At 50.9% G+C, this 10,327-nt stretch overlaps 1 long non-coding RNA gene across 1 annotated transcript; it reads right to left on the bottom strand.

Moving 5' to 3' along the window:
* Positions 1–2,241: 2,241 nt before the first annotated feature.
* On the bottom strand, positions 2,242–9,470 carry LOC132648028 (uncharacterized). The gene is made up of 4 exons (XR_009586385.1): positions 8,993–9,470; positions 7,722–7,840; positions 5,230–5,333; positions 2,242–3,455 (listed from the first exon to the last, which is right to left on the bottom strand). It is a non-coding gene; the product is annotated as an uncharacterized LOC132648028 (long non-coding RNA).
* Positions 9,471–10,327: the final 857 nt, after the last annotated feature.

The following is a 10,327-nucleotide window of genomic DNA, read 5'->3' as shown; positions in this document are numbered from 1 at the left end:
ACCTGAGTTCTGAGGTACTGCCCTGCCCCTTTCTTCCTCACACAGGCTCAGTGGCTCTCCATTGCCCTTTAAGAACAAAGTTCCAGCCATAGAGAGCCCCGACCATCCCTGGAGCCAAGGAACAACCTTTCCCCTGGCGGCTGGGGACATCAGCAAATCTGCAGCCTGTGGGCGCACTTTTTCACCTCCTGGCTGAGTTCCAAAGCCACCTTTGGCTGCATAGCCCCGTGATAATCTCTCCTGCAGGGGTATGTGTGTGGGTTCTGGATGCCAAGGCCTATGTGTGGAGGTCGGAGGGCACCTTTCAGGAGTCGCTTCTCTCCTTCCGTTCTGTGCGGCCTGTGTCTCCGGGGCTCAAACTCAGGTCATCAGGCTTTGTGGCAAGTACTCTTCCTTCGTGAGCCAGCCATCTTGTCATTCTGTCTTCCATTTTTTTTTTTCTCTGTTCTGGGGCCTGGTTTCCAGTTTCCACCAAGTCTTTAAATTTTATTTTTGAAACAGGTTTTGATGTAGCCCAGACTAGCCTCAAACCTTCTATGGAACCAAGGATAACCTTGAACTTTTGAGCCTCCTGTCTCTACCTCACCGAGGCTAATGTTACAGTTGTCTGCTGCCATACACTTTGGAGCTAAGTGACCGTCAGGTAAATACTCTACCAATTGAGCCATCAGCCAGCCATCTGTCAGGTTCCTCAGGCGCTGGTCCACCTGTATCTGAGTGCCCAACCCCAGGAGGGCCTTCAGTTCTTGCTTTCATTTTTTCCCCCTGAGACAGGGTTTCTTTTTGTAGCCCTGGCTAGCCTGGAATTAATTTTGTAGACAAGGCTGGCCTCGAACTCACAGAGATTGACCTCCCTCTGCCCCGAGTGCTGGGATTAAAGGTGTGCACCATCACTGCCTGGCTTGTTTTCAAATTTTTAATTTTGTGTGTATGGATGTTTTGCCTTCATGCATGTCTGTGTACCACCTGCATGGCTGGTGCCTGCAAGGGGTCAGAAGAGGCCGCCTGATCTCCTGAAACTACAGTTACATGTAGCCTGTAAGCAGCCAAGTTGGTGCTGGGAATCAAACCCAGGTCCTCTGGAACCAGTGCGCTTACCCTGCTGAGCCATCTCTCCAACCCCACTTCTCTCCAGAACTGAGTGAAGGCATGGGAGCCTCCATTTTCCCTGCCAGACAATGGAACCTCAGCTGGAGGTCCAGCATGTCCCCTCGGGTCAAGGATAGAACGTCCCTTCTGACCTTTCTTTCCCAATCTGTGTCCGAGAACGGTCAGGGATGAGCAAGCAGTGATATGAGGACTCCCCAACAAACCTCCACAGCCACCTCAACCCCCACCACTTGGGCTCTTTCTCAGGTGGAGCCTTCATGGGTGTTGGCCAACACAAAGACAGCATTGAGCCCAGGCTATCTCAGAAAAGCCCCCCTAGACACTTGGTAAAGTGTCCACTGTGCAGCTAGCAGTCCCCCAGCATGCCATGTCAACTGCTTCTCCTGGGTGGACTCCTATTCAGACTGTGAAATCCACCCCAAGAGACCCCTGACCTTCAGCAAGGCCCTTTTGGAAGCTGCAGAGTCTGAGCCGGCCCCTTCGACATTGTGGGACCTCAGACTTTATTGTTTTCCCTGGAGAGCAAGGCTGGAGGCTGAACCCTGAGTCCTGCGGGTGAGTCAGCGGCTGCTCACCCTGCTCAGGGCTTCCTGTGACACACCCCTGCGCCCTGCTGCCAACATCCGCTGTGAGGTGTAAGCACCAAGCTAGCTCAGCCCTTTCCTCCCGGTCCTGTGTAGTGTCAGCTGTCCCCATGCCAGGCACACTCCCTGCCAGGACGGTGTCACACCCTCCCGGACAGGGGCACCCCGCACAGTCACCACACAGCCTCACCTCCCCCCAACCCCCTCCCCTTTGATAGCAGGCTGAGTCAGCCCTTTCCCTCCCTCTTTTCCTTTTCTTCCCTTTCCCTTTCCACTCTTTCCTCCTTCCTTCTTTCCTTCTTTGTTGCTTTCTCTGTCCTTCCAAACCAACACACGCACTTGCACACATGCACACACACACACACACACACACACACACACACGGAGGGCCTACAGGTGACAGGGCTGAGCGTGACCACATCAGGAGTGTAACCCCCATCCTGAAGACATGGGGAAGAACAATTCATTTTAAATACACAACAATTTATTGTATTAGTATTTACATTTTTAACATATATCAAGTTTGAAATGTTTTTAAATTGCGTATTGTGTGTGTGAGTGCTTTGCCTGCGTGTGTGTCTGTGCACCACTTGTTCACCTGGTGCAGGTGCCTGTGGAAGCCAGAAGGATCTCCTGGATCCCCTGAACTAGAGTTGTCTGTGACAGCCACGTGGCTGTTAAAGGCGTGCACCGCTCTGTCCAGCTAGCCTGCTTTCTTTCTTTTTTTAATTTTTATTTCTCTTTTAACGTCGGTGTTTTGCCTGCAGGTATGTTTGTGTGAGGGGTCAGATCTCGGAGTTACAGACTTTCATGAGCTGCCATGTGGGTGGTGGGAATTGAACCCGGGTCCTCTGGAAGAGCAGCTAGTCAGTGCTCTTAACTGCTGAGCCATCTCCCCAGCCACTAGCCTGCTCTTTTAGAGGATCCAGGACCCATGGCAGGGTCTGTAATGGGCTGGGCCCTCCCCCATCAATCACTAATTAAGAAAATGCCTCATAGGCTTGCCTGCAGCTGGGCCTTCTGGAGGCCACTCTCTACTGCGGCGCCCTCCTCTTTAGCTGCCTAAGCTTGTGTGAAGTTGATGCAAAACCAGCCAGCACCTGTCCCTCTGTCTACTTGGCACTGGCAAGCCACAACCTTTTTTTTTTTTTTTCTTGTTCATCCCCAAGCTCACACATAAATATAAACATCACAAAATAAAACATTTGATAAACTTTTAAAAGTCTCAGAGTCTTACAAATTGTAATGCTTTAAAATGTCATTCTTAAACCAGGTGTGGCAGCTTGTGCCTGTAACCCCAGCACTCAGGGAGACTGAGGCAGGGGGATTGCTGTGAGTTTGAGGCCAGCCTGGTCTACAAAGAGAGTCCAGGATAGCCAAGGCTACACAGAGAAACCCTGTCTCAAAATCCTGTTTTATAGACCTGTGTGAGCTCAGAGAGGTCCAGTCACTTTCCAAGGACAACCAGGTGACATCAGTGGGTGACACAGTTGAGTCTTGACACCAGCCTGAGTGGCCCACAGAAGGAAAGGCCAGAATCCACCGTGGACTGTTCTGTGAATCCTTAAAGGGGATGGAGGCAACAGACTCGTGCCTGGCTGCCCTGGGTTCCACAGGCTCAACTCGGAAGGCAAAGATTTTGACCCCTGGCACTGTGCGAGGCCAGCTTGCCACAAAGTTCACCGTGGGTCTGGACTGTTTCTCCAGCCTGGTCCCTCCACGTACTGGTCTCCAGCCTCAGGTACATCTGTGTCCCCTTGCCTGTGCGACATGAATGAGTGGTACAAGCTGATTATAAATATTTTTTGGTTTTTGGCTTTTTTGTTTTTTGAGACAGGGTTTCTCTGTGTAGCCCTGGCTGTCCTGGACTTGCTTTGTAGACCAGGCCGGCCTCAAATTCCGGGATCCACCTGCCTCTGCCTCCCTGAGTGCTGGGATCACAGTCATGCACCACCCACCCTGCCAGGCTACAATTGGTCCTTTAATCTCAGTACTCAGGAGGCAGAGGCAAGCATATCTCTTGTCAATTTGAGGCCAACCTGGTCTACACAGTGAGTCCCAGGCTAGCCAAGACTCTCTCAAAAAAGTAAAAACAAGCAAAAACAAACAAACAAACAAAAACAAAAACCGCAAAACTCAAGACTGAACTCTATTAAACAGCGTATGGTTGTGTGTCTCCCAGAGGCAGTGTCTGGAGCATGGTGGTTCCCGTACGTCCCCAGTAGCTGGCATGGGGCCAGGTGTTCTGGAGACCCAGGAACCTAGACGGCTGGGCCAGGCTAATTCACCATCAGCCAGCTCCAGTTCCTGGCTAGCCCAGAAACAGGCTGGGATTTCTGGCTGGGAAAGGCCTACTTACTAGGTGACCTGCCTGCAGCTGATCGAGTTTCCAAACCTGGGCCAGGCCCAGGCCCTCTGGCTGCAGGAGCCAGCGTCTGCTGAGCCTCTGTGTGCCCATTGAACTGGGCCTCAAAAATGGTGGCACCCCAAAATCCAGGACTCTGTGAAGGACCCAAAGGCTTGCTATGGCCCAGACAATTAAGTTCTGGTACATTCTGGCAATAGCAAGACTATGTAGTGTTTTGTTTGTTTGTTTGTTTTTGAGTCAGGGTTTCTCTGTGTAACCCTATCTGTACTGGAACTCACTCTGTAGAGCATGCTGGCCTTGAACTCACAGAGATCCATCCATCTGTGTCTCCTGAGTGTGCTGGGATTAAAGGCATGAGCCATCACTGAGGCTTTTTTATTTTTTTATTTTTAAAGGAATTTTAAAAAAATTCTGGGGCTGGAGAGATGGCTCAGAGGTTAAGAGCACTGGCTGTTCTATCAAAGGTCCTGAATTCAATTCCCAGCTCACAGCCATCTATAATGAGATCCTGTGCCCTTTTCTGGCATGTAGGTGTATGTGCAGACAGAATAATGTATAAATAATAAATAAATATTTAAAAATAATCTAGATGCATGGGTGTTTTGCCTGTGTGTATGTCTGTGTATCACATGTGTGCCCAGTTCGCTTAGAGGCTAGTAGAATGTGTTAGATCCCCTAGGACTGGAGTTACAGACAATTTTGAGCTACGCTGTGGGTGCTGAGAATGAAAACCCAATCCTCTAGGAGAGCAGCTGGTGCTCTTAACTACCGAGTCCTCCCTCCAGCTCCATTTGCCTTGTTCTTTAAAGTTACATTGATTTGTTGTGCGTATGCTTAAATAGCCACAGGGTATGAATACAGGTCAGGAGACAGATGGAGGGGGTAGGAGACCGAACATAAATCCTCAGATTTGGTGGCAAGCACCACTGAGTCATCTTGTAGGCCCTGCTTCCATTGCTGTTGTAGCAGATACCTCCCCAGGGCCTGTGCTCTTCAGAGCCACGGACTTTTGACAAGGTTTGCAGTCTGGTGTCAGATCCCATCAGAAAGCAGTGGTTACCACCACAGCCTTCCTGCTCCCACTGTACCCAGGGACATGTCTTCTCTGGCATGACACTGTGGCATATGTGGTGGGCGACACTGTGGGGTAAGACCTGGGATGCTCACCCTAAGCCACAGTGTGGCCTGCGCAGCACTCCCAGCGCTGTGAAAGCTCTCCGTCCGGCAGAGAGGAGCCTTTCAGGTTGGCTCCAGCTGGGTCTTTCTAGGCTCTGCAACCAAAGAGTAGCCTGTCTTACCATTCAGTTCTGGTAGACAACCCAGAGCGACACCAGTCCTTTCGAAACTTCACTTCATTTATTTATCTATTTATTTTTTGAGACAGTGACTTACCATGTAGCCTTTCCTAGACTGGAACTCACTATGTCGATCAGGCTGGCTTCAACCTCATGGAATCTGCCTGCCTCTGCCTCTGGAGTGCTAGGATTATCGGTGTGCACCGCCGTGGCCACTGAATTTTTTAAAAGATGGTCTAGTCTCCAATCTTCCCCATTATTCTGCCTCAGCCCCTGGAATGGCTGGAGTGACAGGCCTGTGCCACCATATTTGGTCTCATACTGTCTGCTTTGCTCACCTAAGGAACGGGGAGATTCCGGCTGACTGGGTAGGGGTGTGGCAAGTGAGCAGTAGCACCCAGTACCCTGGTAGGCCAGGAGGGAGACACAGGCTGACCCCTGGGGCTCAGCCCATGAGTCAGCTGTGGCAAGACACACCTACACCTACCCAACTCTCCCTCCCAGTTGCACTTCCTCCAAGGCTGGCATGCCCCTAGGGAACTCCACTCCTCCACCTATGAGGGGCATTTCCAAAACCAGGGGCAGGCAGACTTTATTATGTTTTTTTTTTTTTTTTTAGAGACAGAGTTCCACTGTGTAGCTCTGGCTGTCCTGGAACAAGCTGTCCTCAAACTCACAGAGATCCACCTGCCTCTGCCTTGCAGTGCTGGGATTAAAGCTGTGCCACCACACTGGGAAGGCAGTATGTCCTTGGAGCTAAGCCCTTTCTCCCAGGAAGGGGAAAAGCCCCCTTACAGGCACATGACTCAGTATGGGCCTGACCTTCAGACCTTGGCTTTCTATACACCCCAGATGTCTATCTGCTTTATTGTTTGTTTATTGTACTGGGGATGGAATTCAGAGTTTTGTATGAGTTAGGGACCACTCTTTTCTCTTTCTTTGTTTCTTTCTTTGTTTCTTTCTTTGTTTCTTTCTTTGTTTCTTTCTTTCTTTCTTTCTTTCTTTCTTTCCCTTCCTTCTTTCCTTCCTTCCTTCCTTCCTTCCTTCCTTCCTTCCTTCCTTTCTTTTTGGGTTTTTGAGAAAAGGTTTCTCTATATAGCCATGACTGTCCTGGAACTCACTTTGTAACCAGGCTGGCCTCAAACTCAGAGATCTGCCTCTTCTGCCTTTTTAGTGCTGGGATTAAACATGTGCACCACAGCACCCACATGAATTAGGGACTACATTTTGCTAGCCATATTTCCAGCTCCTCAACCTGAGGATCTAAGCAGGTGCTCAACCACTGAGCCACACCCCAGTCCCTCACTGGGGGATTCTAGGCAGGGGCTCTACCACTGAGCAACACCAGTGATCAACCTGACTGAGCATCCTAAATAGCTGGAAAATGAGCCAGTGTCACTACAAGATACTTCTGGTCTACCTGGACAACCAGAGGAGCCCAAAGTCCCCAGGAGTGTCTTAGCCTCTGGGTGACATAGAGCTGATGGCCACCCCCTTGCAGGCTATTAATCTGGATCTGGGGTAAATGGACACCTAGCCTCCCTCTATCCCTCTGCCTGCCTTTCCACTGAGCACTTTTCAACCAGAAGCAAGGACTAGGAATCTGCCTGTCCTAGGACAAGCAGAAAGGGCTCCACTGGTGTGTGCTCAGGAGACAGCCTGGACGTTTCTTTTCTGTTTCTGAATAAATTGCTTTGAATTTGTAAGTCTGGGAACTCCCCAGAAGGGTGGGGCAGTTTTTCCTGGAGCCCTAGGGGACCAAGACAGGAGGTAGTTGTGAAAAGGATTTTTCAAAACTCTCCCAAGAACTCTGCTAAATTCCCCAATTCTTGGCTGGGGGCAGTGGAGCCTGCTTCTAATCTCAGTTCCGTGAGTTTGAGGCCTGCTGGGCCAGAGCAGGAGAACTTGACCTAAAGAAAAACAAACAAGGGCTGGAGAGATGGCTCAGCCATTCAGAGCACTGGCTGCTCTTCCAGAGGTCCTGAGTTCAATTCCCAGCAACCACATGGTGGCTCACAACCATCTGTGATGGAATTTGATTCCCTCTTCTGCTGTGCATGAAAACAGTGTCCATATACAAAAAATGAGTAAATCTTTAAAAAAAGAAAGAAAAACAAACAAACATGGGCCAGTGAGATGTTTCAATGGGTAAAGACGTGTCCCACCCCTGGCGACCCGAGTGGCAGAAAGACTTGACACACACACACACACACACACACACACACACACACACACACACACGGTTACCATTACTGTGGAAGCTAAGTGGGCGGTGTTCCCAGGGATGGGAAGAGTGGATAGCAGAGGATCAAGAGCTGAAGGTCAGAGGTTGGAATGACGCCTCTGGCAGTTGAGAGCACTTACCGCTGTTGCAGAGAACCTGGGTTCGGTTCCAGCACCCACCGGGGTGACATACAAATGCCGGTAACTCCAGTTCCAGGGGATCTGACACCCCTTCTGACATTCATGGGCACAAAATAAATCTTAAAAAAAAAAAAGAAAAAGAAAAAAAAATTCAGGGTCATTGTCCTCCCTACACATCTGGTCCCGGTCAGCCTTGCGAGACCCTGTTTTAAAACAAAACCAACAGCTGGGCATGGTGGGGCATGTCTGTGTCCTCCCAAGGAGCTGGGGTTCAAAGCCAGCCTGGACTATGAGAGACTGTCTAAAACAAAGAAAGGCAAAAGGCTGCTGAGACAGCTCCTGAGGGTACTGGCTCTTGCTGCCAAGCCTGATGGCCTAGGTCAAGCCTGAGGATGTGAATTTGATTCCTGGCACCTACATGGTAGAGAGAGAACCAACTCCAAGACGATGGCCTCTAATCTGCATATGCACACATGGCATGTGTGCACACTCACACGTAAATAAACGTAACACGAACAACAAAGACCAAAAGGCACCATCACCACCTGCCCTTCCTAAGGGAACCTTACTGATATTGATGGATGGATGGGTTGGTTGAGCAGGATCTCTCTACATAGCCCTAGCTTTCCTGACTACTTGGAACTCACAGAGACCTACCTGCCTCTGACTCTTGAGTGCTGGGATTACAGGTGTGTGCCACCTCACCTGGTGACGGGACGTGCTTTTAATCCCAGAATTCCAGAGGAAGAGGCAGGTGGATCTCTGTAAATTCGAGGCCAGCCTGGATGACAAAGTATTCCAGGTCAGCTGGAGCTACACAGTGAGACTGACCCTGCCTTAGAGATGAATAAGAACACACAAACAACCCCCTACAATTATCTGTGTGTGTTTTGGGGGGCATGCATAGCCCCCCCCAAGGACAACTTGAGGAGTTGGCTTTCTCCTTCCACCATGTCATTTCCAGAGAATCACCTCAGGTGGCAAGGCTTGGGGTCAAGCGACCAGACCAACCCTGAGTGAACCTTTTGCTTTCCTTCCTGGTACCAGCAAGTGTTCTTTTCTTTGAGGGCCACCTCAAGGCACACGCTTGCTTTATTCCCTCTGCTCAAAGTAGGGCCTGATCAACTGTTCCCTGTGCCTTCTGTGCCTTTTTATTTTTTTGCTCTGGGAGCTGCTGAGCAGGCAGCATGTACCGTGTAGCTCAGCAGCTGCTTGGGAGAAAAGGGCCATCTGGTTTGGCCCCAGGCTGGCCCTTTCCTGAGTCACCTTACCTGGATCACTTGCTGTCTCTGGGCCCCGAGAGGGCAGCCTGAAGCTGGCCCCAAAGGCTGAGCTGGTAGACAGCTGGACCAACTCCACACTCAGGCACAAACCTCCTGTGTTCTAAAGGCCCCTAGGGATTCGGGATCAGCAGAGCATGGGTGAGGAAGGGCCTGCAAGCAGGCAGCCTGTAGTTTTTTCCAGTGGTACCCTATGACCAGGGGCCTTTGGCTGGCCCTCAGGAGATAGAAATATGTACTAAGCAGGGGGTGGGGCCAGGAATTCCAACTTTGGAGCAGTCCTTGGACCCAGTCCCCGGGGACATTCCAGAGGGCACTTTACCCAGGGAGGGGCCCTGTGAGGCACAGGGTAGGCTGTTAGCTCAGGGCCCCTGCGCCGAGGCCTTACGGCTGGATTTTGAGGTACTGGTCCCTCTGTCACTCCCATCTTGGTTTCCTAATCTGTGAAAAAGAGGGTATGTTTCCCGGACCGTTCCAGGCCCTCCCTCCCTCATTCAGTGAGTGCCTTACTGACAACTGACATCCTGCTGTCTGCAGGGGCCCGCCCTCTCGGACAGAGCTCCGGACAGTGAAACAGGAAGTTCCCCTCTTCCTCAATTTCGTCCCTAAAAAAATGTGCAGCTTAGGGTCTTCCTGGCCAGCTGGGCTTGAATATCCTCGAAGCGACATGTGGTTTCTCAAAGAAGGATCAGGGAGTGGGCCTTGAACTAGGTTGTAAATATTCTCTTGTCCCAAGGCCTTCCCCTGAAGGAAAAAAAATAATATATGCACTAAACCTACAGGTGTGAGCCATCCCCACTGGCTGGGCCAGGCTGCGGCTGCCAGCTGGGTGCCTGACAGTGACAGTGACAGCTTTGTGAGGGCAAAGTTCTCCAGAGAACAGCTTCACTTCCTCTGCCTTCCCCTTGCTCCACTTCCTCTTTTCCCCCACCCCCCACCCCACCCTGTTTTCTGTGCTTGCTCTCTCCTGTCTGCACCCCAAACTCAACAGCTCAGGGGCCCCTCCACCTCTGCCACCCTCTCAGGGTCCTCTCCTCCTCCAGGGCTGAGGACACTCAGGAGTCTTATTCATCCCACTGGACAGAACCCCTCAGTGTGTGTAGCTGGAGGAAGTGGGGTGATGGAGGCCCTCCAAGGGCTGGTTTATTTTATGCTGTGGGGGTTGGGAGTAGTACTGAGTTATTAAGACTAGCCTGCATAGGCACCAGCGTTGTCTCCACAGCCACTGGGGAAGCTGAGGCAGGAAGATGAGCAGTTTGAGGCTAGCCTGGGCTACAATAGGGAAACACTGTTTCACACAAATTGTCAAAGAGGAGGAGCTGGGCC

This window comes from Meriones unguiculatus, chromosome 15 (genome assembly GCF_030254825.1).
Source record: "Meriones unguiculatus strain TT.TT164.6M chromosome 15, Bangor_MerUng_6.1, whole genome shotgun sequence".
Taxonomy (NCBI): Eukaryota; Metazoa; Chordata; class Mammalia; order Rodentia; family Muridae; genus Meriones; species Meriones unguiculatus.
Note: the sequence above shows the minus strand (reverse complement) of the source record. Positions and strands in the feature narration are given on the sequence as shown.